Raw genomic sequence first — 27,278 nt, 5'->3', positions numbered from 1 at the left:
TCCTCTTTTACTTAAGTCGGCATTGTGCCGTTTGTATTTAATTCCGATGCAATTTCGGTGTTTCATCGTCAATAAGAAGGTCCAAGGGATACAGTAAACCTGAAGTGAAGCATCTGAATATAAAACTGGTCTCACAGGAAAGGTTCAAACATAGACAGTAAGATTCAGTCTTATTGTACTAAGTCGGCATTGTGCCATTTGTATTTAATTCCGAAGCAATTTCTGTACTTCATCGTCAATAAGATGATCGAAGGGATACAGTAAACCTGAAGTGAACCATCGGAATCAAAAACAGGTCTCACGGGAAAGGTTCAAAACATAGAAAGTAAGAAGAGTCAGTCTTGTTGTACTTAAGTTGGCATTGTGCCTTTTGCATTTAATTCCAATGCAATTTCTGTGTTTCATCGTCAATAAGAAGGTCCAAGGGATGCAGTAAACCTGATGTGAAGCCATGGAACCTATAACTGGTCTCACAGGAAAGGTGCAAAACATAGACTGTAAGAAGAGTCAGTCTTCTTGTACTTAAGTCGGCAGTGTGCCTTTTGTATTTAATTCCGATCCAATATCTGTGTTTCATCGTCAATAAGAAGGCCCAAGGGATACAGTAAACCTGAAGTGAAGCATCGGAATCTAAAACTGGTCTCACAGGAAATGATCAATGCATAAACAGTAAGAAGAGACAGTCTTCTTGAACGTAAGTCGGCATAGTGCCTTTTGTATTTAATTACGATGCAATTTCTGTGTTTCATCGTCAATAAGAAGGTTCAAAGTATACAGTAAACCTGAAGTGAAGCATCGATATCTTAAACTGGTACCACACGAAGGGCTCCAGTCATAGAATGTAAGAAGAATGAGTCCTCTTGAACTTAAGTCGGCATTGTGCATTTTGTATATAATTCCTATGCAATTTCTGTGTTTCATCGTCAATAAGAATGTCTAAGGGATACAGTAAACCTGAAGTGATGCAACGGAATCTAAAAGTGGACCCACAGGAAATGTTTAAAACATAGACAGTAAGAGGAGTCAGTCGTCTTGTACGTAAGTCGGCATTGTGCCTTTTGTATTTAATTCCGATGCAATTTATGTGTTTCATTGTCAATAAGAAGGTCCGAGGGATACAGAAAACCTGAAGTGAAGCCATGGAACCTATAACTGGTCTCACAGGAAAGGTGCAAACATAGACTGTAAGAAGAGTCAGTCTTCTTGTACTTAAGTCGGCAGTGTGCCTTTAGATTTAATTCCGTTGAAATTTCAGTGTTTCATTGTCAATAAGAAGGACCAAGGTATACAGTAATCCTTAAGTGAAGCATCGGAATCTAAAACTTGTCTCACAGGATATGATCAAACCAATGACAGTAAGAAGAGACAGTCTTCTTTTACTTAAATCGGCATTGTGCCTTTTGTATTTAATTCCTATGCAATTTCTGTGTTACCTCGTCAACACGAAGGTCCAAGGAATAGGGTAAACCTGAGGTGAAGCATCGGAGTCTAAAACTGGTCTCACACTAAAGGTTCAAAGCATAGACAGTAACAACAGTCAGACTTGTTGTACTTTAGTTGGCATTGTGCCTTTTGTATTTAATTCCAATGCAATTTCTGTGTTTCACCGTCAATAAGAAGGTCCAAGGGATACAGTAAACCTGAAGTGAAGCATCGAAATCTTAAACTGGTCCCACACGAAAGGCTCAAGTCATAGAATGTAAGAAGAGTCAGTCCTCTTGTACTTAAGTCGGCATTGAGCCTTTTGTGTTTAATTCCGATGCAATATCTGTGTTTCATCGTCAATAAGAAGGTCCAACTGATACAGTAACCCTGAAGTGAAGCATCGGAATCTAAAACAGGTCTCACAGGAAAGGTTTCAAAACATAGACAGAAAGAAGAGTCCGTATTCTTGTACGTAAGTCACCATTGTGCCTTTTGTATGTAATTCCGATGCAATTTCTGTGTTTCATCGTCAATAAGAAGGTCCAAGGGATACAGTAAACCTGAAGTGAAGCATCGGAATCTAAAACTGGTCTCACAGGAAAGTTTCAAAACATAGACAGTAAGAAGATACAAACTTCTTATACTTAGGTTTGCATTGTAATTTTGTATGTATTTCCGACGCAATTTCAGTGTTTCATCGTCAATAAGAAGGTCCAAGGGATGCAGTAAACCTGAAGTGAAGCATCTGGATCTAACACTGTCGCACTGGAAAGGTTGAAAACATAGACAGTAAGAAGAGTCAGTCTTCTTGTACTTAAGTCGGCATTGTGCCTTTTGTATTTAATTCCGATGCAATTTCTGTGTTGCATCGTCAATACGAAGGTCCAAGGCATACAATAAACCTGAATTGAAGCATCGGAATCCAAAACTGGTCTCACAGGAAAGGTTCAAAACATAGACACTAAGAAGAGTCAGTCTTCTTGTACTTAAGTCGGCATTATGCCTTTTGTATTTAATTATGATGCAATTTCTGTATTTCATCGTCAACAAGATGGTCCAAGGGATACAGTAAACCTGAAGTGAAGCACCGATATCTAAAGCTGGTCTCACTGGAAAGGTTCGAAACATAGACAGTATAAAGAGCCAGTCCTCTTGTACTTAAGTCGGCATTGTTCCTTTTGTATTTAATTCCGATTCAATTACTGTGTTTCATTGTAAATAAGAATGTCCAACGGATACAGTAAACCTTAAGTGAACCATTGGAATCTAAAACTGGCCTCTTAGAATATGATCAGACCATAGGCAGTAAGAAGAGTCAGTCTTGTTGTACTTACGTCGGCCTTGTGCCTTTTGTATTAAATTCCGCTGCAATTTCTATGTTACCTCGTCAACAAGACGGTGCAAGGAATACAGTAAACCTGAGGTGAAGCATCGGAATCTAAAACTGGTCTCACACTAAAGGTTCAAAGCATAGACAGTAAGAAGAGGCATTCCTCTTGTACTTAAGTCGGCATTGTGCTTTTTGTATTTAATTCCAATGCAATTTCTGTGTTTCAACATCAATAAAAAGGTATAAGGGATACAGTAAACCTGAAGTGAAGCATCGGAATATAAAACTGGTCTCCCAGGGCAGGTTCAAAACATAGAGCTTAAGAAGAGTCAGTGTTCTTGTACTTAAAACAGCATTGTGCAATTTGTATTTAATTCCAATGAAATCTCTGTGTTTCATCGTCAATAAGAAGTGTAAAAGGGATACAGTGAACATGAAGTGTAGCATCGGAATCTAAAACTGGTCTCACAGGAGATGGTCAAAGCACAAACAGTAAGAAGAGTCAGACTTCTTGTACCTAAGTCGTCATTGAGAGTTTTTTATTTAATTCTGATGCAATTTCTGTGTTTCATCGTCAATAAGAAGGTCCAAAGTACACAGTAAACCTGAAGTGATGCATCGATATCTTAAAGTGGTCTCATAGGAAAGGCTCAAGTCATAGAATGTAAGAAGAGTCAGTCCTCTTGTACTTAAGTCGGCATTGTGCCTTTAGTATTTAATTACGATGCAATATCTGTGTTTCAGCGTCAATAAGAAGGCCCAAGGGATACAGTAAACCTGAAGTGAAGCATCGGAATCTAAACCTGGTCTCACAGGAAGGGTTAAAACATAGACAGTATGAGGATACAGTCTTCTTGTACTTAAGTCGGCATTGTGCCTTTTGTATGTAATTACGATGCAATTTCAGTGTTTCATCGTCAATAAGTAGATCCAAGGGATGCAGCAAACCTGAAGTGAAGCATCGGAATCTAAAACTGTCTCACTGGAAAGGTTGAAAACGTAGACAGTAAGAAGAATCAGTCTTGATGTACTTAAGTTGGCATAGTGCCTTTTATATTTAAGTCCAATGCAATTTCTGTGTTTCATCGTCAATAAGAAGGTCCAAGGGATACAGTAAACCTGAAGTGAAGCATCGGAATTTTAAACTGGTCTCACAGGAAAGGTTCAAAACATAGACAGTAAGAAGAGGCATTACTCTTGTACTTAAGTCGGCATTGTGCCTTTTGTATTTAATTCCAATGCAATTTCGGTGTTTCAACGTCAATAAAAAGGTAAAAGGGATACAGTAAACCTGAAGTGAAGCATCGGAATATAAAACAGGTCTCCAGGGAGAGGTTCAACACATAGAGCTTAAGAAGAGTCAGTCTTCTTGTACTTAAAACGGCATTGTGCATTTTGTATTTAATTCCAATGAAATCTCTGTGTTTCATCGTCAATAGGAAGTGTAAAAGGGATACAGTGAACATGAAGTGTAGCATCGGATTCTAAAACTGGTCTCACAGGAAATGATCAAAACATAAACAGTAAGAAGAGTAAGTCTTCTTGTACCTAAGTCGGCATTGTGCCTTTTGTATTTAATTCCGATGCAATTTCTGTGTTTCATCGTCAATATGAAGGTCGAAGGGATACAGAAAACCTGAAGTGAGGTATCTGAATCTAAAAGTGGTCTCACAGGAAAGGTTCAAAACATAGACAGTAAGAAGAAACATTCCTCTTGTAATTAAGTCGGCATTGTGCTTTCTGTATTTAATTCCGATGCAATTTCTGTGTTTCATCGTCAATAAGAAGGTCCAAGGGATACAGTAAACCTGAAGTGATGCATCGAAATCTTAAACTGGTCCCACACGAAAGGCTCAAGTCATAGAATGTAAGAAGAGTCAGTCCTCTTGTACTTAAGTCGGCATTGAGCCATTTGTGTTTAATTCCGATGCAATATCTGTGTTTCATCGTCAATAAGAAGGTCCAAGGGATACATTAACCCTGAAGTGAATCATCGGAATCTAAAACAGGTCTCCAGGAAAGGTTTCAAAACATAGACAGAAAGAAGAGTCCGTATTCTTGTACGTAAGTCGCCATTGTGCCTTTTGTATGTAATTCCGATGCAATTTCTGTGTTTCATCGTCAATAAGAAGGTCCAAGGGATACAGTAAACCTGAAGTGAAGCATCGGAATCTAAATCTGGTCTCACAGGAAAGTTTCAAAACATAGACAGTAAAAAGATAAAAACTTCTTGTACTTAAGTTTGCATTGTGCATTTTGTATGTAATTCCGACGCAATTCCAGTGTTTCATCGTAAATAAGAAGGTCCAAGGGATGCAGTAAACCTGAAGTGAAGAACCGATATCTAAAACTGGTCCCACAGGAAAGGTTCAAAACATAGACAGTACAAAGAGTCAGTCTTCTTGTACTTAAGTCGGCATTGTGCCTTTTTTATTTAATTCCGATTCAATTACTGTGTTTCATTGTAAATAAGAATGTCCAACGGATACAGTAAACCTTAAGTAAACCATTGGAATCTAAAACTGGTCTCTTAGGATATGATCAGACCATAGGCAGTAAGAAGAGTCAGTCTTGTTGTACTTACATCGGCTATGTGCCTTTTGTATTTAATTCCAATGCAATTTCTGTGTTACCTCGTCAACACGAAGGTCCAAGGAATAGGGTAAACCTGAGGTGTAGCATCGGAGTCTAAAACTGGTCTCACACTAAAGGTTCAAAGCATAGACAGTAAGAACAGTCAGACTTGTTGTACTTTAGTTGGCATTGTGCCTTTTGTATTTAATTCCAATGCAATTTCTGTGTTTCACCGTCAATAAGAAGGTCCAAGGGATACAGTAAACCTGAAGTGAAGCATCGAAATCTTAAACTGGTCCCACACGAAAGGCTCAAGTCATAGAATGTAAGAAGAGTCAGTCCTCTTGTACTTAAGTCGGCATTGAGCCTTTTGTGTTTAATTCCGATGCAATATCTGTGTTTCATCGTCAATAAGAAGGTCCAACTGATACAGTAACCCTGAAGTGAAGCATCGGAATCTAAAACAGGTCTCACAGGAAAGGTTTCAAAACATAGACAGAAAGAAGAATCCGTATTCTTGTACGTAAGTCACCATTGTGCCTTTTGTATGTAATTCCGATGCAATTTCTGTGTTTCATCGTCAATAAGAAGGTCCAAGGGATACAGTAAACCTGAAGTGAAGCATCGGAATCTAAAACTGGTCTCACAGGAAAGTTTCAAAACATAGACAGTAAGAAGATACAAACTTCTTATACTTAGGTTTGCATTGTAATTTTGTATGTATTTCCGACGCAATTTCAGTGTTTCATCGTCAATAAGAAGGTCCAAGGGATGCAGTAAACCTGAAGTGAAGCATCTGGATCTAACACTGTCGCACTGGAAAGGTTGAAAACATAGACAGTAAGAAGAGTCAGTCTTCTTGTACTTAAGTCGGCATTGTGCCTTTTGTATTTAATTCCGATGCAATTTCTGTGTTGCATCGTCAATACGAAGGTCCAAGGCATACAATAAACCTGAATTGAAGCATCGGAATCCAAAACTGGTCTCACAGGAAAGGTTCAAAACATAGACACTAAGAAGAGTCAGTCTTCTTGTACTTAAGTCGGCATTATGCCTTTTGTATTTAATTCTGATGCAATTTCTGTATTTCATCGTCAACAAGATGGTCCAAGGGATACAGTAAACCTGAAGTGAAGCACCGATATCTAAAGCTGGTCTCACTGGAAAGGTTCGAAACATAGACAGTATAAAGAGCCAGTCCTCTTGTACTTAAGTCGGCATTGTGCCTTTTGTATTTAATTCCGATTCAATTACTGTGTTTCATTGTAAATAAGAATGTCCAACGGATACAGTAAACCTTAAGTGAACCATTGGAATCTAAAACTGGCCTCTTAGAATATGATCAGACCATAGGCAGTAAGAAGAGTCAGTCTTGTTGTACTTACGTCGGCCTTGTGCCTTTTGTATTAAATTCCGCTGCAATTTCTATGTTACCTCGTCAACAAGACGGTGCAAGGAATACAGTAAACCTGAGGTGAAGCATCGGAATCTAAAACTGGTCTCACACTAAAGGTTCAAAGCATAGACAGTAAGAAGAGGCATTCCTCTTGTACTTAAGTCGGCATTGTGCTTTTTGTATTTAATTCCAATGCAATTTCTGTGTTTCAACATCAATAAAAAGGTATAAGGGATACAGTAAGCTGAAGTGAAGCATCGGAATATAAAACTGGTCTCCCAGGGCAGGTTCAAAACATAGAGCTTAAGAAGAGTCAGTGTTCTTGTACTTAAAACAGCATTGTGCAATTTGTATTTAATTCCAATGAAATCTCTGTGTTTCATCGTCAATAAGAAGTGTAAAAGGGATACAGTGAACATGAAGTGTAGCATCGGAATCTAAAACTGGTCTCACAGGAGATGGTCAAAGCACAAACAGTAAGAAGAGTCAGACTTCTTGTACCTAAGTCGTCATTGAGAGTTTTTTATTTAATTCTGATGCAATTTCTGTGTTTCATCGTCAATAAGAAGGTCCAAAGTACACAGTAAACCTGAAGTGATGCATCGATATCTTAAAGTGGTCTCATAGGAAAGGCTCAAGTCATAGAATGTAAGAAGAGTCAGTCCTCTTGTACTTAAGTCGGCATTGTGCCTTTAGTATTTAATTACGATGCAATATCTGTGTTTCAGCGTCAATAAGAAGGCCCAAGGGATACAGTAAACCTGAAGTGAAGCATCGGAATCTAAACCTGGTCTCACAGGAAGGGTTAAAACATAGACAGTATGAGGATACAGTCTTCTTGTACTTAAGTCGGCATTGTGCCTTTTGTATGTAATTACGATGCAATTTCAGTGTTTCATCGTCAATAAGTAGATCCAAGGGATGCAGCAAACCTGAAGTGAAGCATCGGAATCTAAAACTGTCTCACTGGAAAGGTTGAAAACGTAGACAGTAAGAAGAATCAGTCTTCATGTACTTAAGTTGGCATAGTGCCTTTTATATTTAAGTCCAATGCAATTTCTGTGTTTCATCGTCAATAAGAAGGTCCAAGGGATACAGTAAACCTGAAGTGAAGCATCGGAATTTTAAACTGGTCTCACAGGAAAGGTTCAAAACATAGACAGTAAGAAGAGGCATTACTCTTGTACTTAAGTCGGCATTGTGCCTTTTGTATTTAATTCCAATGCAATTTCGGTGTTTCAACGTCAATAAAAAGGTAAAAGGGATACAGTAAACCTGAAGTGAAGCATCGGAATATAAAACAGGTCTCCAGGGAGAGGTTCAACACATAGAGCTTAAGAAGAGTCAGTCTTCTTGTACTTAAAACGGCATTGTGCATTTTGTATTTAATTCCAATGAAATCTCTGTGTTTCATCGTCAATAAGAAGTGTAAAAGGGATACAGTGAACATGAAGTGTAGCATCGGATTCTAAAACTGGTCTCACAGGAAATGATCAAAACATAAACAGTAAGAAGAGTAAGTCTTCTTGTACCTAAGTCGGCATTGTGCCTTTTGTATTTAATTCCGATGCAATTTCTGTGTTTCATCGTCAATATGAAGGTCGAAGGGATACAGAAAACCTGAAGTGAGGTATCTGAATCTAAAAGTGGTCTCACAGGAAAGGTTCAAAACATAGACAGTAAGAAGAAACATTCCTCTTGTAATTAAGTCGGCATTGTGCTTTCTGTATTTAATTCCGATGCAATTTCTGTGTTTCATCGTCAATAAGAAGGTCCAAGGGATACAGTAAACCTGAAGTGATGCATCGAAATCTTAAACTGGTCCCACACGAAAGGCTCAAGTCATAGAATGTAAGAAGAGTCAGTCCTCTTGTACTTAAGTCGGCATTGAGCCATTTGTGTTTAATTCCGATGCAATATCTGTGTTTCATCGTCAATAAGAAGGTCCAAGGGATACATTAACCCTGAAGTGAATCATCGGAATCTAAAACAGGTCTCCAGGAAAGGTTTCAAAACATAGACAGAAAGAAGAGTCCGTATTCTTGTACGTAAGTCGCCATTGTGCCTTTTGTATGTAATTCCGATGCAATTTCTGTGTTTCATCGTCAATAAGAAGGTCCAAGGGATACAGTAAACCTGAAGTGAAGCATCGGAATCTAAATCTGGTCTCACAGGAAAGTTTCAAACATAGACAGTAAAAAGATATAAACTTCTTGTACTTAAGTTTGCATTGTGCATTTTGTATGTAATTCCGACGCTATTCCAGTGTTTCATCGTCAATAAGAAGGTCCAAGGGATGCAGTAAACCTGAAGTGAAGAACCGATATCTAAAACTGGTCCCACAGGAAAGGTTCAAAGCATAGACAGTACAAAGAGTCAGTCTTCTTGTACTTAAGTCGGCATTGTGCCTTTTTTATTTAATTCCGATTCAATTACTGTGTTTCATTGTAAATAAGAATGTCCAACGGATACAGTAAACCTTAAGTAAACCATTGGAATCTAAAACTGGTCTCTTAGGATATGATCAGACCATAGGCAGTAAGAAGAGTCAGTCTTGTTGTACTTACATCGGCTATGTGCCTTTTGTATTTAATTCCGATGCAATTTCTGTGTTTCATCGTCAATATGAAGGTCGAAGGGATACAGAAAACCTGAAGTGAGGTATCTGAATCTAAAAGTGGTCTCACAGGAAAGGTTCAAAACATAGACAGTAAGAAGAGACATTCCTCTTGTAATTAAGTCGGCATTGTGCTTTCTGTATTTAATTCCGATGCATTTTCTGTGTTTCATCGTCAATAAGAAGTGTACAAATGATACAGTGAACATGAAGTGTAGCATCGGAATCTAAAACTGGTCTCACAGGAGATGGTCAAAGCACAAACAGTAAGAAGAGTCAGACTTCTTGTACCTAAGTCGTCATTGAGAGTTTTCTATTTAATTCTGAGGCAATTTCTGAGTTTCATCGTCAATAAGAAGGTCCAAAGTACACAGTAAACCTGAAGTGAAGCATCGATACCTTAAAGTGGTCTCACAGGAATGGCTCAAGTCATAGAATGTAAGAAGAGTCAGTCCTCTTGTACTTAAGTCGGCATTGTGCCTTTAGTATTTAATTACGATGCCATATCTGTTGTTCATCGTCAATAAGAAGGCCCAAGGGATACAGTAAACCTGAAGTGAAGCATCGGAATCTAAACCTGGTCTCCCAGGAAGGGTTAAAACATGGACAGTATGAAGATACAGTCTTCTTGTACTTAAGTCGGCATTGTGCCTTTTGTATGTAATTACGATGCAATTTCAGTGTTTCATCGTCAATAAGTAGATCCAAGGGATGCAGCAAACCTGAAGTGAAGCATCGGAATCTAAAACTGTCTCACTGGAAAGGTTGAAAACATAGACAGTAAGAAGAATCAGTCTTGATGTACTTAAGTTGGCATAGTGCCTTTTATATTTAATTCCAAAGCAATTTCTGTGTTTCATCGTCAATAAGAAGGTCCAAGGGATACAGTAAACCTGAAGTGAAGCATCGGAATTTTAAACTGGTCTCACAGGAAAGGTTCAAAACATAGACAGTAAGAAGAGGCATTACTCCTGTACTTAAGTCGGCATTGTGCCTTTTGTATTTAATTCCAATGCAATTTCTGTGTTTCAACGTCAATAAAAAGGTAAAAGGGATACAGTAAACCTGAAGTGAAACATCGGAATATAAAACAGGTCTCCCAGGAAAGGTTCAACACATAGAGCTTAAGAAGAGTCAGTCTTCTTGTACTTAAAACGGCATTGTGCATTTTGTATTTAATTCCAATGAAATTTCTGTGTTTTATCGTCAATAAGATGTGTAAAAGGGATACAGTGAACATGAAGTGTAGCATCGGATTCTAAAACTGGTCTCACAGGAAATGATCAAAACATAAACAGTAAGAAGAGTAAGTCTTCTTGTACCTAAGTCGGCATTGTGCCTTTTGTATTTAATTCCGATGCAATTTCTGTGTTTCATCGTCAATATGAAGGTCGAAGGGATACAGAAAACCTGAAGTGAGGTATCTGAATCTAAAAGTGGACTCACAGGAAAGGTTCAAAACATAGACAGGAAGAAGAGACATTCCTCTTGTAATTAAGTCGGCATTGTGCTTTCTGTATTTAATTCCGATGCAATTTCTGTGTTTCATCGTGAATAAGAAGGTCCAAGGGATACAGTAAACCTGAAGTGATGCAACGAAATCTTAAACTGGTCCCACACGAAAGGCTCAAGTCATAGAATGTAATAAGAGTCAGTCCTCTTGTACTTAAGTCGGCATTGAGCCATTTGTGTTTAATTCCGATGCAATATCTGTGTTTCATCGTCAATAAGAAGGTCCAAGGGATACATTAACCCTGAAGTGAAGCATCGGAATCTAAAACAGGTCTCACAGGAAAGGTTTCAAAACATAGACAGAAAGAAGAGTCCGTATTCTTGTACGTAAGTCGCCATTGTGCATTTTGTATTTAATTCTGATGCAATTTCTGTATTTCATCGTCAATAAGATGGTCCAAGGGATACAGTAAACCTGAAGTGAAGCACCGATATCTAAAACTGGTCTCACAGGAAAGGTTCAAAACATAGACAGTATAAAGAGTCAGTCTTCTTGTACTTAAGTCGGCATTGTGCCTTTTGTATTTAATTCCGAATCAATTACTGTGTTTCTTTGTAAATAAGAATGTTAAACGGATACAGTAAACCTTAAGTAAACCATTGGAATCTAAAACTGGTCTCTTAGGATATGATCAGACCATAGGCAGTAAGAAGAGTCAGTCTTGTTGTACTTACGTCGGCATTGTGCCTTTTGTATTAAATTCCGATGCAATTTCTATGTTACCTCGTCAACAAGAAGGTCCAAGGAATACAGTAAACCTGAGGTGAAGCATCGGAATCTAAAACTGGTCTCACAATAAAGGTTCAAAACATAGACAGTAAGAAGAGGCATTCCTCTTGTACTTAAGTCGGCATTGTGCTTTTTGTATTTAATTCCAATGCAATTTCTGTGTTTCAACGTCAATAAAAAGGTAAAAGGGATACAGTAAACCTGAAGTGAAGCCTCGGAATCTAAAACTGGTCTTACACTAAAGGTTCAAAGCATAGACAGTAAGAAGAGTCATTCCTCTTGCATTCAAGTCGGCATTGTGCCTTTTGTATTTAATTCCGGTGCAAGTTCTGTGTTTCATCGTCAATAAGAAGGGCCAAGGGATACAGTAAACCTGAAGTGAAGCATCGGATTCTAAAACAGGTCTCACAGGAAAGGTTCAAAACATAGACAGTAAGAAGAATCAGTCTTGTTGTACTTAAGTTGGCATTGTGCCTTTTGTATTTAATTCCAATGCAATTTCTGTGTTTCATCGTCAATAAGAAGGTCCAAGGGATACAGTAAACCTGAAGTGAAGCATCGGAATTTAAAACTGGTCTCACAGGAAAGGTTCAAAACATAGACAGTAGAAGAGGCATTCCTCTTGTACTTAAGTCATCATTGTGCCTTTTGTATTTAATTCCAATGCAATTTCTGTGTTTCAACGTCAATAAAAAGTTAAAAGGGATACAGTAAACCTGAGGTGAAGCATCGGAATATAAAACTGGTCTCACAGGAAAGGTTCATAACATAGAGCTTAACAGGAGTCAGTCTTCTTGTACTTAAAACGGCATTGTGCATTTTGTATTTAATTCCAATGAAATCTCAATAAGAAGTGTAAAAGGGATACAGTGAACATGAAGTGAAGCATCGGAATCTAAAACTCGTCTCACAGGAAATGATCAAAACATAAACAGTAAGAAGAGTCAGTCTTCTTGTACCTAAGTCGGCATTGTGCCTTTTGTATTTAATTCCGATGCAATTTCACTGTTTCATCGTCAATAAAAAGGTCCAAAGTATACAGTAAACCTGAAGTGAAGCATCAATATCTTAAACTGGTCTCACAGGAAAGGCTCACGTCATTGAATGTAAGAAGAGTCAGTCCACTTGTACTTCAGTCGGCATTGTGCCTTTACTATTTAATTCCGATGCAATATCTGTGTTTCATCGTCAATAAGAGGGTCCAAGGGATACAGTATCCCTCAAGTGAAGCATCGGAATTTAAAACTGGTCTCACAGGAATGCTTCATAACTTAGACAGAAAAAAGAGTCAGTCTTCGTGTATGTAAGTCGCCATTGTGGCTTTTGTATTAAATCCCGATTCAATTTCTGTGTTTCATCGTCAATAAGAAGGCCCAAGGGATACAGGAAACCTGAAGTGAAGCATCGGAATCCAAACCTGGTCTCACAGGAAGGGTTACAACAAAGACAGTAACAAGATACAGTCTTCTTGTACTTAAGTCGGCATTGTGCCTTTTGTATGTAATTCCGATACAATTTCAGTCTTTCATCGTCAATAAGAAGGTCCAAGGGATGCAGCAAACCTGAAGTGAAGCATGGGAATCTAAAACTGTCTCACAGGAAAGGTTGAAAGCATAGACAGTAAGAAGAGTCAGTCTTCTTGTACGTAAGTCGGCATTGTGCCTTTTGTATTTAATTCCGATGCAATTTCTGTGTTTCATCGTCAACAAGAAGGTCCAAATGATACAGTAAAACTGAAGTGAAGCATGTGAAACTAAAACTGGTCTCACAGGAAAGGTTCAAAACATAGACTGTAAGAACAGTCAGTCTGCTTGTACTTAGTCGGCACATTGCCTTTTGTATATAATTCCGATGCAATTTCTGTGTTTCATCGTCAATATGAAGGTCCAAGGGATACAGAAAACCTGAATGAGGTATCGAAATCTAAAAGTAGTCTTACAGGAAAGGTTCAAACATACACAGTAAGAAGAGACATTCCTCTTGTAATTAAGTCATCATTGTGCTTTTTGTATTTAATTCCGATGCAATTTCCGTGTTTCATCGTCAATAAGAAGGTCCAAGGGATACAGTAAACGTAAAGTCAAGCATCGATATCTAAATGTGGTCTCACAGGAGAGGCTCAAATCATAGGATGTAAGAAGAGTCAGACCTCTTGAACTTATGTCGGCATTGTGCCTTTTTTTATTTAATTCCGATGCAAATTCTTTGTTTCATCGTCGATACGAAGGTCCAAGGAATACAGTAAACCTTAAGTGAAGCATCGGAATCTGAAACTGGTCTCACAGGAATTGATCAAACCTTAGACAGTAAGAAGGGTCAGTCTTATTGTACTTAAGTCGGCATTGTGCCTTTTCCATTTAATATCGATGCAATTTCAGTGTTTCATGGTCAATAAGAGGGTCCGAGGGATACGGTTCACCAGAAGTGAAGCATCGGAATCAAAAACTGGTCTCACAGGAAAGGGACAAGTCACAGAAAGGAGGAAGAGTCAGTCTTCTGTAACTTAAGTTGGCATTGTGCATTATGTATTTAATTCCGTAGCAATTGATTGTGTTTCAACGTCTATATGTAGGCCCAAGGGATACAGTAAACCTGAGGTGAAGCATCGGAATCTAAAACTAGTCTCACAGAAAGGGCTCAAATTATAGACTGTAAGAAGAGTCAGTCTTCTAGTACTTAAGTCGGCATTGTGCCTTTTGTATTGATTTCCGATGCAATTTCTGTGTTTCATCGTCAATATGAAGAACCAAGGGTGACAGTAAACCTGAGGTGAAGCATCGGAATCTAAAACTGGCCTCACAGGAAAGGCTCAAATCAGAGACAGTAAGAAGGGTCATTCTTCTTTTACCTATGTCGGCATTGTGCCTTTTGAATTTAATTCCGATGCAATTTCTGTGTATTATCGTCAATTTGAAAGGCCATGGGATACAATAAACCTGAAGTGAAGCATCGGAATCTAAAACTGGTCTCACAGGAAAGGCTCAAATCACAGACAGGAAGAAGAGTCAGTCTTCTTTAACTTCCCTGGCATTATGCCTTTTGTGTTTATTTCCCATGCAATTTCTGTGTTTCATCGTCAATATGAAGGTCCAAGGGATACAGTAAACCTGAGGGGAAGCATCGGAATATAATATTGGCCTCACAGGAAAGGCTCAAATCATAGAAAATAAGAAGAGTAAGTCTTCTCTAACGTAAGTCGGCATTGTGCCTTTTGTATTTAATTCCGTTGGAATTGTCTGTGTTTCATCGTCAAAATAATGGTCCAAGGGATACAGTAAACCTGATGTGAAGCATCGGAATCTAAAACTGGCCTCACAGGAAAGGCTCGAATCATAGACGATAAGAAGAGTCTGTCTTCTTGTATTTAAGTAGGAATTGTGCCTTTTGTATTTATTTCCGATGCAATTTCTGTGTTTCATCGTCAATATGAAGGTCCAAGGGATGCAGTAAACCTGAAGTGAAGCATCGGAATCTAAAACTGGTCTCACAGGAAAGGCTCAAATCATAGACAGTAAGAAGAGTCAGCCTTCTTGTACTTAAGTCGGCATTGTGCATTTTGTATTTATTTCCGATGCCCATTCTGTGTTTCATCGTCTATATGAAGGACCAAGGGATACAGCAAACCTGAGGTGAAGCATCGAAATCAAAAACTGGTCTCACAGGAAAGGCTCAAATCATAGACAGTAAGAACAGTCAGTCTTCTTTAACTTAAGTCGGTATTGTGCCTTTTGTATTTAATTGGGATTCAATTTCTGTGTTTCATCGTCAATATGTAGGTGCAAGGGATACAATAAACCTGAAGTGAAGCATCGGAATCAAAAACTGGTCTCACAGGAAAGGCACAAGTCACAGACAGGAAGAAGAGTCAGTCTTCTTTAACTTAAGTTGGCATTGTGCCTTTTGTGTTTATTTCCGATGCAATTTCTGTGTTACATCGTCAATATGAAGGTCCAAGGTATACAGGAAAGCTGAGGTGAAGCATCGGAATATAAAACTGTTCTCACAGGAACGGCTCAAATCATAGACAGTAACAAGAGTTAGTCATCTTGTACTTAAGTCGGCATTGTGCCTTTTGTATTTATTTCCGATGGAATTTCTGTGTTTTATCGGCAATATGAAGGGCCAAGAGATACAGTAAACCTGAAGTGAAGCATCGGAATGTAAATCTGGTCTCACAGGAAAGGCTCAAATCACAGACAGTAAGAACAGTCAGTCTTCTTTAACTTAAGTCGGCATTGTGCCTTTTGTATTTAATTCGGATGCAATTTCTGTGTTTCATCGTCAATATGTAGGTGCAAAGGATACAATAAACCTGAAGTGAAGCATCGGAATCAAAAACTGGTCTCACAGGAAAGGCACAAGTCACAGACAGGAAGAAGAGTCAGTCTTCTTTAACTTAAGTTGGCATTGTGCCTTTTGTGTTTATTTCCGATGCAATTTCTGTGTTTCATCGTCAATATGGAGGTCCAAGGGATACAATAAACCTGAAGTGAAGCATCGGGATCTAAAACTGGTCTCACAGGAAAGGCTCAAATGACAAACAGGAAGAAGAGACAGTCTTCTTTAACTTAAGTCGGCATTGTGTCTTTTGCATTTATTTCCGATGCAATTTCTGTGTTTCATCGTCAATATGAGGGTCCAAGGGATACAGTAAACCTGAGGTGAAGCATCAGAATCTAAAACTAGTCTCACAGAAAGGGCTCAAATTATAGACTGTAGGAAGAGTCAGTCTTCTTGTGCTTAAGTCAGCATTGTGCCTTTTGTATTCAATTCGGATGCAATTTCTGTGTTTCATCGTCAATATGTAGATCCAAGGGATGCAATAAACCAGAAGTAAAGCATCGGAATCAAAATCTGGTCTTACAGGAAAGGCACAAATCACAGACAGGAAGAAAAGTCAGTCTTCTTTAACTTAAGTTGGCATTGTTCCTTTTGTGTCTATTTCCGATGCTATTTCTGTCTTAGATCGTCAGTATGAAGGTCCAAGGGATACAGTAAACCTGAGGTGAAGCATCGGAATCTAAAACTGTTCTCACAGGAAAGGCTCAAATCATAGACAGTAAGAAGAGTTAGTCCTCTTGTACTTAAGTCGGCATTGTGTCTTTTGTATTTATTTCCGATGCAATTTCTGTGTGTCATCGTCAATATGAAGGCCCAAGGGATACAGTAAACCTGAAGTGAAGCATCGGAATCTAAAACTGGTCTCACAGGAAAGGCTCAAATCACAGACAGTAAGAAGAGTTAGTCTTCTTTAACTTAAGTCGGCATTGTGCATTTTGTGTTTAATTCCGTTGCAATTGATTGTGTATCTACGTCTATATGTAGGTCCAAGGGATACAGTAAACCTGAGGTGAAGCATCGGAATATATTATTGGCCTCACAGGAAAGGCTCAAATCATAGAAAGTAAGAAGAGTCAGCCTTCTTGTACTTAAGTCGGCATTGTGCCTTTTGAATTGATTTCCGATGCAATTTCTGTGTTTCATCGTCAATATGAAGGGCCAAGGGAAACAATAAACCTGAATGGAAGCATCGGAATCTAAAACTGGTCTCCCAGTAAAGGCTCAAATAACAGACGGGAAGAAGAGTCAGTCTTCTTTAACTTCAGTTGACATTTTGCCTTTTGTGTTTATTTCCGATGCGATGTCTGTGTTTCATCGTCAATATGAAGGTCCAAAGGATACACTAAACCTCATGTGAAGCATCGGAATCTAAAACGGGCCTAACATGAGAGGCTCAAATCTTAGACAGTAAGAAGGGGCAGTCTTCTTGTATGTATGTAGGCATTGTGCCTCTTGTATTTATTTCCGGTGCATTTTCAGTGTTTCATCGTCAATATGAAGGTCCAAGGGACACAGTAAACCTGAGGTGAAGCATCAGAATCTAAAACTAGTCTCACAGAAAGGGCTCAAATTATAGACTGTACGAAGAGTCAGTCTTCTTGTACTTAAGTCAGCATTGTGCCTTTTGAATTGATTTCCGATGCAATTTCTGTGTTTCATCGTCAATATGAAGGTCCAATGGAGACAGTAAACGTGAGGTGAAGCATCGGAATCTAAAACTGGCCTCACAGGAAAGGCTCAAATCAGAGACAGTAAGAAGAGTCATTCTTCTTTTATCTATGTCGGCATTGTGCCTTCTGTATTTAATTCCGATGCAAGTTCTGTGTATCATCGTCAATATGAAGGTCCAAGGGATACAATAAACCTGAAGTGAAGCATCGGAATCAAAAACTGGTCTCACAGGAAAGGCTCAAATCATAGACGGTAAGAACATATAAAATTAATAAAATAAAATAAAATAAAATATTAATTATTTTATCTGTATGATTGTCTCTCCTATGAGTCGTCAGGTTTTAATTATTCGGTATCAGCCGCTTGACAATGGCTTTTTCGTAAAGGCAATGTTACTCGTAGTTGACTGTGAAATAAAACTGAAATAATCGGACTTCGTAATTAAATCGTTTCCAAAGATTGCTGCGGTAGGTGCGGACTCATAATCTAAATCTCAATATTACAATAATTTGCCAGTCATGCCAAATCGTTGTACAGAGGTGATTGTCTACTAAACAAAAAAATTACACAGTTAGTTAAATCAGATATATTCAATGAATAGCCTACAGTTCATAATCCTACTTACTTTTATAAATATAAATTCTTTACAGAATCGAGTGCCTAGTGTGGTTGCAACTCGCAGTAATTTTCTATAACATGAAATATGGCGGTGTACCAGACAATAAGCTAAAATACGTGCTTCTCGCACCACTTCAACCAGAGCTATCTCCTTTCTTAATCAAACATACGAGTAACGTAATTGTGCTTTTGTTTTATCAGCGACACAGCGCTGCAGTTGTGTGCCGTAGGCTTTATTTATTTGTCACTGATTATTTATTTAATTAATATCTCGCGTTTCCGAGGAAACTCACGCTCGGCATGCAAATGTGCCTTTATATTGCCCCCTGAATTGCTAGGCGAAAGGACACACCTGCAGGCGAGCAATTCACCTAAAGGCACAAGAAAATCTAAGTTATCTACAACTATTTACATGACCTACATTACACACATTATACACATTATATACAAAATTTGAATGACGCGGGTGCGCCGTAAATGTTCTTATGTTGGCAGATAGAGTCGCGCATGCGCAGAAGCGTCTGTGTGACTGCCGTTATGTCGTACAGTTAGATCACGCGGCACAGTATTGCAGTTCATATTGTTCGTGTGAGCGCGTTTCTCAGTCGTTGCACAAAGAAAATATTCAACCAAGATTACATATAAAGACTACATTCTATGACAGGTAACTTAGTTTTAAATTTACAATATTCGTTATAACACAATACAACTTAGATTGTTGAATGTTCTTAGTTACATAGTATTGTTTTGAAATACTTCAAAGAAAAATGTCCGTATGTTTCAGGTGCGTTGACCTATACACATCGTGTCGTTATCACAGTTCATATTCATCTGCTGCACAATAATTTTTTACAGGTTAGTATCGTCGTGGTAAAGTTTTTTGATCAGAGTAACATCGTTGTATAACAACGTGATTAATACATAAGCGTGTCCATTTCCCATTTCCATTATAGTCGTTGTGATGCAGTTCGTTGTGAGTAAAAGCATTGCTTATTACAGATCAGACGTGACCCGTCGAGTAATTGGTCCACGTGCAGTTCGTTTTTTACATTCCGTGGAAGCTTGGTTGCAGAACCTCGGACGGCACATAGCTGGCGTCGATCCTTGGACCGTCCAGGTAAGAGTGTCCGTCACATTTCGAGAACATTTCATTCCCTGAAGTTCCAACCAAAATTCTTCCACCCGTCGTGTTGTTTTCTGGACGGGCACTTTGTGTCCATTTAATCCAGTTAACATCTTGAAGTTGGGTACTGTAGTAATGTCACTAGACGATGCACGAATTATGCACTTCACATTCTCAGTTTTTTGCTGAATATAGCTCACCTAAATGTTCGTAGTTATTAATCAAGGAAATCGTTTATCGCGTTTACATAGGCACGATGCATAATGAATGGCATTAACCGTTTCCTTCACATAGGTTTCTGCGTAGTTGCAGGGTTAGTAATGTTCGTTAATGTCCGTGAACAGAGGTTCACTATGCAATGTCTTTTTGGCACTCGTTTTGTTCAAATTTTTACATGATACATCAGTTAAAAAAAATAAGTAATTATACATACACACGTCACATATTTTCTTAGTATAAACATAATACAGTTGCACATAAACATGTTTACATCATCATTACATAGCTATAGGTTATTACATTGTGTCACATTTGATTACATGAATTGCAGATATTTACATCCTCTTTAGCGGTTTTGCTGGGATATTATCGATGTTTTTTGTGATGTCATCTGAAATTAAGATAGGTTAGACACAACATTCATTACATCAGTAGGCAAGACCAGGCGTTTTCACTACTCAATAAATATTCAAAATAGTAAGAGAGAGAAAATGTTCGATTCCTCGCGTTTTGTGCGTGTGTGTAGAGTGTCTGTGTGGCCTTGACTACTGATAAATGCTTTTCGTGTTGAGAGATGTGCGTCTAATCTATTTCTCAAAGTAAAAGATCGCTTCACAGATGACGTCTGTCAGTTCGTCAGGTGTCATACCAAGTCAGTGGTACCTACAATAACAAATGTTCCGTGAAAAATTAATATGTCATTCACTGCTACGTAATCATAAATTTTACTTTAATATTCAGTCTTCTCGGTGGAGCCGCGGCGTTGAAAGAAAAGTTCTTCTGTCTTCAACTGCGTCTCTGGAACGCTGAAATGAAAATTTCTATACTACTTATTATCTGTGTTGTAGCAACAGAGTTTTTCGAGTTGCTTAGCAATATTTTGATGGGTATGACTTTGACATTATTCAGCATGAAATGCTCTAAGATCTCGGTGTGCGTATAGCCCAATAATTTTGTTAGTTCTACGATGTTGTAACAGATACGCACCAGGGTGCGGTATGTTAACAATTATATAAGGTCCTTCATATAGCAGACGCCACTTAGCGTTGCGTCGTTTGAGTGCAACAGATTTATGATGAGTACGAAGTAGTACAAGCATTCCTACCTCGAATTTTTGTTTTCTTTTTATTATGTTTCTGTGATGTTTGTTTCGTATCTGTGCGTGATGTGTCAATGTAGTCAATACTTCTTTTATTTTCTGTTCAGGTGTGATTTCCTTGTCTGACAACTTAGGTAATGGTTCTATCCACTGATCGTTCTGTTTGCAATTGAACATGATCTCGTTAGGTGTGTAATTTGTATCGTAAATATTTAAGTTATTGTGTACGTCTTCGAAAAGACTTAGGTAGGACACCCAATTAGTATGTTTTGATGAAATATAGGTCCTCATGAAACGATTTAATTCTCGGAAAAGTCTCTCAGTCACGTTACATTGTGGACTAAACCTCGAAATAAATATACTTTTAATGTTATTGTCCTTCAAGAAATTTCTCCATTTGTACCCAGAGTAGTATGCTGCATTATCTGATAGAATTGCTTTAGGTTTTCCCACGTGCGTCAGGTAATCACTTGAGAATCTTCGTATTATAGCACTTGCAGTGGCGGATTTTAAAGCATAAAGTTTTACATGTTTATAAAATATATCGTAAAAAGCTAAGATATATTTGACGCCTCCAGAGCTTGCTGGATGCGGTCCACTGATGTCAGTACACAGAATTTCCAGGGGTTTACTAGGTAAAATAGAATGTAAATCTGTTTTTGTGGATAAATTCTGAGGTTTTGATTTTTGACATATGACGCATGTTTTTAGTTCCCTGTAAATTTTTCTTCTCATATTGCTAAAATAACAGTATGTACTGAGCTTCGCTAAACACTTTTTTGTCCCATAATGACCCCAAACTAAGTGTGTGTGCCAAATTAAATTACCTTCAGACTCTTTGGGAATGCATACACACCAGTTAGTAGCATTTGGATGTCGGCGGTAAAATAGCACATCATTGTGTAACTTGTAATACTTAGTCAAAGGATGATTGTGTTTTTCTACTAGTAATGTTATTATTTTATACCAGTGAGGATCAGATTTTTGTAATTCAGCCATGTTTCTGCACATATCAATATAATATTGGTGATACTGCTTGTCTTGCATTAAGAGAATCCTGTAGTCATTTATATTTTCTAAGTCACTGTTGGTATCATTCATACCTTGTGGAAGTCTAGACAAAGTGTCTGCAATGGTGTTGTCCTTACCTCTTATGTACTTAATTTCAAAAGAGTAGTTCTGAAGTGTAACTGCCCATCGTGATAGTCTAGGATGTACAAGTTTACAAGTTAACAAAAATGTCAGGGCCTGGTGATCGGTGTAAATTACTGTATGTTTTCCAAATAAATAATAATTGAATTTCTTGAATGCCCATACTATGGAAAGTGTTTCTAACTCAGTAGTGGAGTATGTAAGCTCACATTCAGTTAGAGTGCGACTCGCAAACCCAATAATTCTTATCTGTTCCTCCTCTTTATTCTTTACAACTTGAAATAAGCAACAGCCCAAGCCAGAACGTGAAGCGTCACAAGTCATACAAAAATCTAAATTGAAATCTGGATGGCTCAATATGTTAGCATTCACTAAAGCATGTTTAATTGTATTAAAGACATTCTGGCACTGTTCCGACCAGATCCAAACTTGATTCTTTCTGAGTAGATTTAGCAGATGTTTACTGTTCAAAAGTGGTTGTGGCAAAAAACGTCTGAAAAATGAACATAGCCCGAGGAATGAGTTTAACTGCTTTTTAGTTCGAGGGCTAGGAAAGTTTTGTGCAAATTTTTCTAAAATTCTTTGAAGTGTGTCAACGTGTTCATTCCAGGATTGTGTAGCTATCAGTATATCATCTACATAGTGTGTGACTGTCTCAACTAAATCGTCGCCAAGGACGGTATCCAGGGCTGTAATGAATACCCCAGAGCTGACATTCAGTCCGAAGGGTAGAACACAAAACTGATAGGTTCGCCCCCCGAACTTAAATGCAGTATATTTCCGAGAATCAGGAGTGATACCCACCTGCCAAAACGAATTAGCGAGATCTATTGTGGAAAAATATTTTGCATCTAGAAATTTCTGTAATTGCTCTTCTAAATTTTCAGGTTTTGTGTGAACCGGTAAAATTATTTCATTAATAGCTCGTGCGTCTAACACTAACCTAATGCTTCCATTTGATTTTTTGACAACAAGTAGAGGACTACAGTAAGGTGAGGTGGATGGTTCAATGACCTTCCAGTCTAACATTTGTTTTAATTCTTGCCACACAGCAGGTCGTTGAGATAACGGTACGTTATATGTCTTATGGTAGAAGATTTTGTGAGGCTTAACTTCAATCTTGTACACATACGTGTTGATAACACCTAATCGTTTGGTAAAAACTTGTAAATATTTGGATAACACTTCCTGTAGTTTTATACGTTCATGTACACTGAGAGCTGTAGCTTCACTTATCTTATGATCAAGCAATGTTTTCAAGTCCATTAGCTCTGCGTCAGATGAGTGTGTTTGCATGTCTTGAATGTCTTTGTCAAGTACTAACTGAACCTTGTACCCTGTACAGTGTTTGTCATGCTTTAGAGTTCTCCTGTCCAAATCAATAATAATTACCCTGCTTTTATCATTTAAAATACATTTACCTTTGGAGAAGTCTATAATGCAGCCCTTCTCGCTCATAATATCTATTCCTAATATGCAATTAGTCACAAGGTTTTGTACAACCAGGAATGGCCATTGTACGGTTCCATTACCTATTTTAACGTTTACAAAAACTTGCTTCGTAACCCTACATGACTTATTACCTAGTGCAGTAGTTATTTTACAGTTTTGGGCAGGAAACTCAGGCACAGGTTCCAATTCACACATCTTTTTATAGAAATTAAAAGATATAACGCTTACAGCTGCACCTGTATCTAGGATAATAGTAGTTGGAATCCCACCTACTACACCAGTGGTGGATGCTAAAACAATTTCATTTGTGTTTAAACGACATTGTGTACTGTCTTGTAAAAGTTCATCTGATATATTGTTATTGTGGTTGTATCTTATAAATAAAACAGGTAGTTTTTGTTTAGAATTACTCGGCATATCATTATTCTGTTGTTCAAGTGTGGTGTCAAATAACTGATTAACATTGAAGCCGCCCCCCAAGGATTCTTCAGCCACGACCTGGGGCAAAGTAGTGACTGTTTCTAGTTTGTTGGATTAGCATTTGTACTAGGTACTGACACAGATTGAGGATGTGCATCAGGTGTCATTTCTATTATATTCACTTTCGGATATTGCCTATTATGATCTCCAAACTTTTGCGGTTGTTGTTGCTGTTGCGCATTATAACTTACCTGTCGGTCGTAAGGTATGCTCCAATTTTGACCTGGTGGCTGCTGTGGTAAAGCAGAGTTTGAATGAAAGTACTGATCGTTACGAGTCCAACCTTGATGCTGTCTTGGCTCGTAGTTATTATTATTTCTATTTCTGTTTGTGTTTTTGTTATTACCTGTGTATCCGTTGTTACCGTTGTAGTTATTACCGTGGTGCCTTTTGTATGGATTGCCGCATGAAATGTTATTACTGTTGTAACTATTGTTTGTATTGGAATACGCGTGTTGATTTTGATTTCCGTACTGAGACGGCATGTGAGTTTGCTGTTTTTGTTGTACCGCGCATCCAACTGTGGGCGTGCCAGAATTGTGTTGGCAAGCCTGCATGTTTTGCATACCACTAGTGTAAACATTGTGGCTGCTGTTTTGCCGCGCGAAGCGCTGATCTTCACGTAACATGTCAACCGAATCTAAAGCTGTTAAAAAATAATCTGAATCGTCATCCGGGATATGTAGGAGTTTTTCTTTAATGTTGAAAGGCAATTTGGCCTTCAACGCACGGAGTATATCTCGCGTGGCGACTGGTTCGTCTAAAAAGTGTCCCATGTTCAAGTATTTTTCAAAATATCTGCGTAAGTTACCATTTTTACTGTTAAAAGTTTCAGGTTCTAAAATTTGTCTTCTGAGTCGCTCCTGAACGGATTGCGACCAGAATTTGTTCAGAAAAGCACTCTCAAACTCACTGTACGTGGTACATACGTCAGCTTGACTGTATGGCCAGACAGCTGCATCGCCTTGGATGTAACCGACAATATATGAAATCTTTTTCCGGTCACTCCAAGTGCGTGGAAATGCGTTACTAAAAGATTTGAGAAAAATCACCGGATGAATGGTTCGTTTTTCTGGGATAAAAATCTGAAATTGCCTGTGTTTCATTAAACTTTCGTCTTCCTTTGCATTATGATATGGATTTGTCCCACTGTAATTACTGCTATGTCCAGCTGGCGAGTAATTACGATAATGTTGCTGTGGTTTACCATGATAATAGCTTGTGTTTGTGTTTGCACATCGTGGTATGTGTTGTAGTCGTGGTGTGTTTTGTTCTTGTGTGTTTGTCGTGTGCGGTATGTGTGTGTCATACTCGAATGTATATTGGTTCCTGAACTGTGCATTTTGACTGATATTTTCGTTACATTCAGACTGTGGTCGATCGGTGAATTGTCTCATGGGTGCAGTGACGGATTGTACTGCGTCACTGATCAGCTGTTTGTTATTAGTAATGTATTGCGCTACGGAGTCGTGCACAATTGTTGGTAAATTTTCACGTAAGCATCTATCAAAATGTTTGTCTTTGTTGACTACCCAATCATGAAATACTTTATTAATATTTTGAAAATGAGCTGTGGCATCAGATTGTAAGATGTCAGTCAGGTGTTGTTCAACATTGTCAAATTTATTCTGTACGTCTGTAATTCGTTTTTCAAGGTTGTCATGTACTGAAGGATATGTTTGAATTTGTTCAGTAAGAACTTCACACGTGACATTAAGGTTTTTTACTTGTGTCTGTAAAAGTGCTACGTCAGTTGTAGTCTTTTCTTGTCTCGTATTAAGCTGGGAAAATTTAGCACTGAGTTCAGTCATCTGTTTGGTCTGTGTGGCGTCTATAAGTTCCACACGCTTACATAAAGTGTCATTACCTGTCTTGAGTGCTATGAGATCAGATTTGATTCCGTCATTTTGTGTCTTTAACTGTTCATTTTGCCTCTGTAAGGTTGCCATGTTTTCGGCGTTCTGTTTCATTAGCATTTGTAACATGTCGGCAATGTTTACCGTTTGCAAGGTCTCTGCCCCCGCCGCGTCATTAGACGTGACGTCATGCATTAACATGGGCTCTGATTGAGACTTTGAAATTTTTGTGGTGGAAGTCCTATTGTCAAAATTTTCGTCAACACTTGCGTCAATGTTTGATGAATCGTCACTACCGGTTGCTGTCGTAAAGTCATTTTCTAACATTTGTCTCTCGTCCGAGTCGGATTGCGTCTGAATAGTACGTCTTTGCTGTTCCATTTTTGCGTATTGTTTTCTAGTTATTACCATGCCACACGTGATATATGTTTCAAGAAAATATTTGACACTGATTTTAAAATAAAATGCAGTTGAGCATGAATCGGTCGTAGCAACAATGGCTGTCTGTTAATTTAAAAATATAAACTGAATTTGAGATTATTGGTAATGGCTGCTGGCCATGTTACATGATATCGTACAGAAGTCGGCCATATTGTACACCCGTGTATTGGTATTGTTGCATACGTTATTGTTTAAGTAAAAATACTGAGAATGGAATTTTTCACTGAAACTGTAATGCGGAAAAGAAACACTACAGAATTTTACTGAAAAGCTAATACACTGAATTATACGTCTGGTCAAGCCTGTTAATGCAAAGATTCTGCGTCTTACCTTATTTTGCTGGAAGCTTCTTTGCGTCTTCCCGCAAAATTTTACAATTTGCAAATACCTTCTGATTTTTGTTATTTCTCATATAGTCAAGTCCAGGTACAGAAAGTTGATTTTTCACATGAAACAAAGAGAACAATGTAACAAATGACAAAATAACAAGTCCGACACGCAGTCGCCAATATAAAATTAATAAAATAAAATAAAATAAAATATTAATTATTTTATCTGTATGATTGTCTCTCCTATGAGTCGTCAGGTTTTAATTATTCGGTATCAGACGCTTGACAATGGCTTTTTCGTAAAGGCAATGTTACTCGTAGTTGACCGTGAAATAAAACTGAAATAATCGGACTTCGTAATTAAATCGTTTCCAAAGACTGCTGCGGTAGGTGCGGACTCATAATCTAAATATCAATATTACAATAATTTGCCAGCCATGCCAAAACGTCGTACAGAGGTGATTGTCTACTAAACAAAAAAATTACACAGTTAGTTAAATCAGATATATTCAATGAATAGCCTACAGTTCATAATCCTACTTACTTTCATAAATATAAATTCTTTACAGAATCGAGTGCCTAGTGTGGTTACAACTCGCAGTAATTTTCTATAACATGAAATATGGCGGTGTGCCAGACAATAAGCTAAAATACGTGCTTCTCGCACCACTTCAACCAGAGCTCTCTCCTTTCTTAATCAAACATACGAGTAAAGAAATTGTGCTTTTGTTTTATCAGCGACACAGCGCTGCAGTTGTGTGCCATAGGCTTTATTTATTTGTCACTGATTATTTATTTAATTAATATCTCGCGTTTCCGAGGAAACTCACGCTCAGCATGCAAATGTGCCTTTATAAACAGTCAGTCTTCTTTAACTTAAGTCGGCATTGTGCCTTTTGTATTTAATTCGGAT

Source organism: Schistocerca piceifrons, chromosome 5 (genome assembly GCF_021461385.2).
Source record: "Schistocerca piceifrons isolate TAMUIC-IGC-003096 chromosome 5, iqSchPice1.1, whole genome shotgun sequence".
NCBI classification, from domain to species: Eukaryota; Metazoa; Arthropoda; class Insecta; order Orthoptera; family Acrididae; genus Schistocerca; species Schistocerca piceifrons.
This window is presented reverse-complemented; position numbering follows the sequence as displayed.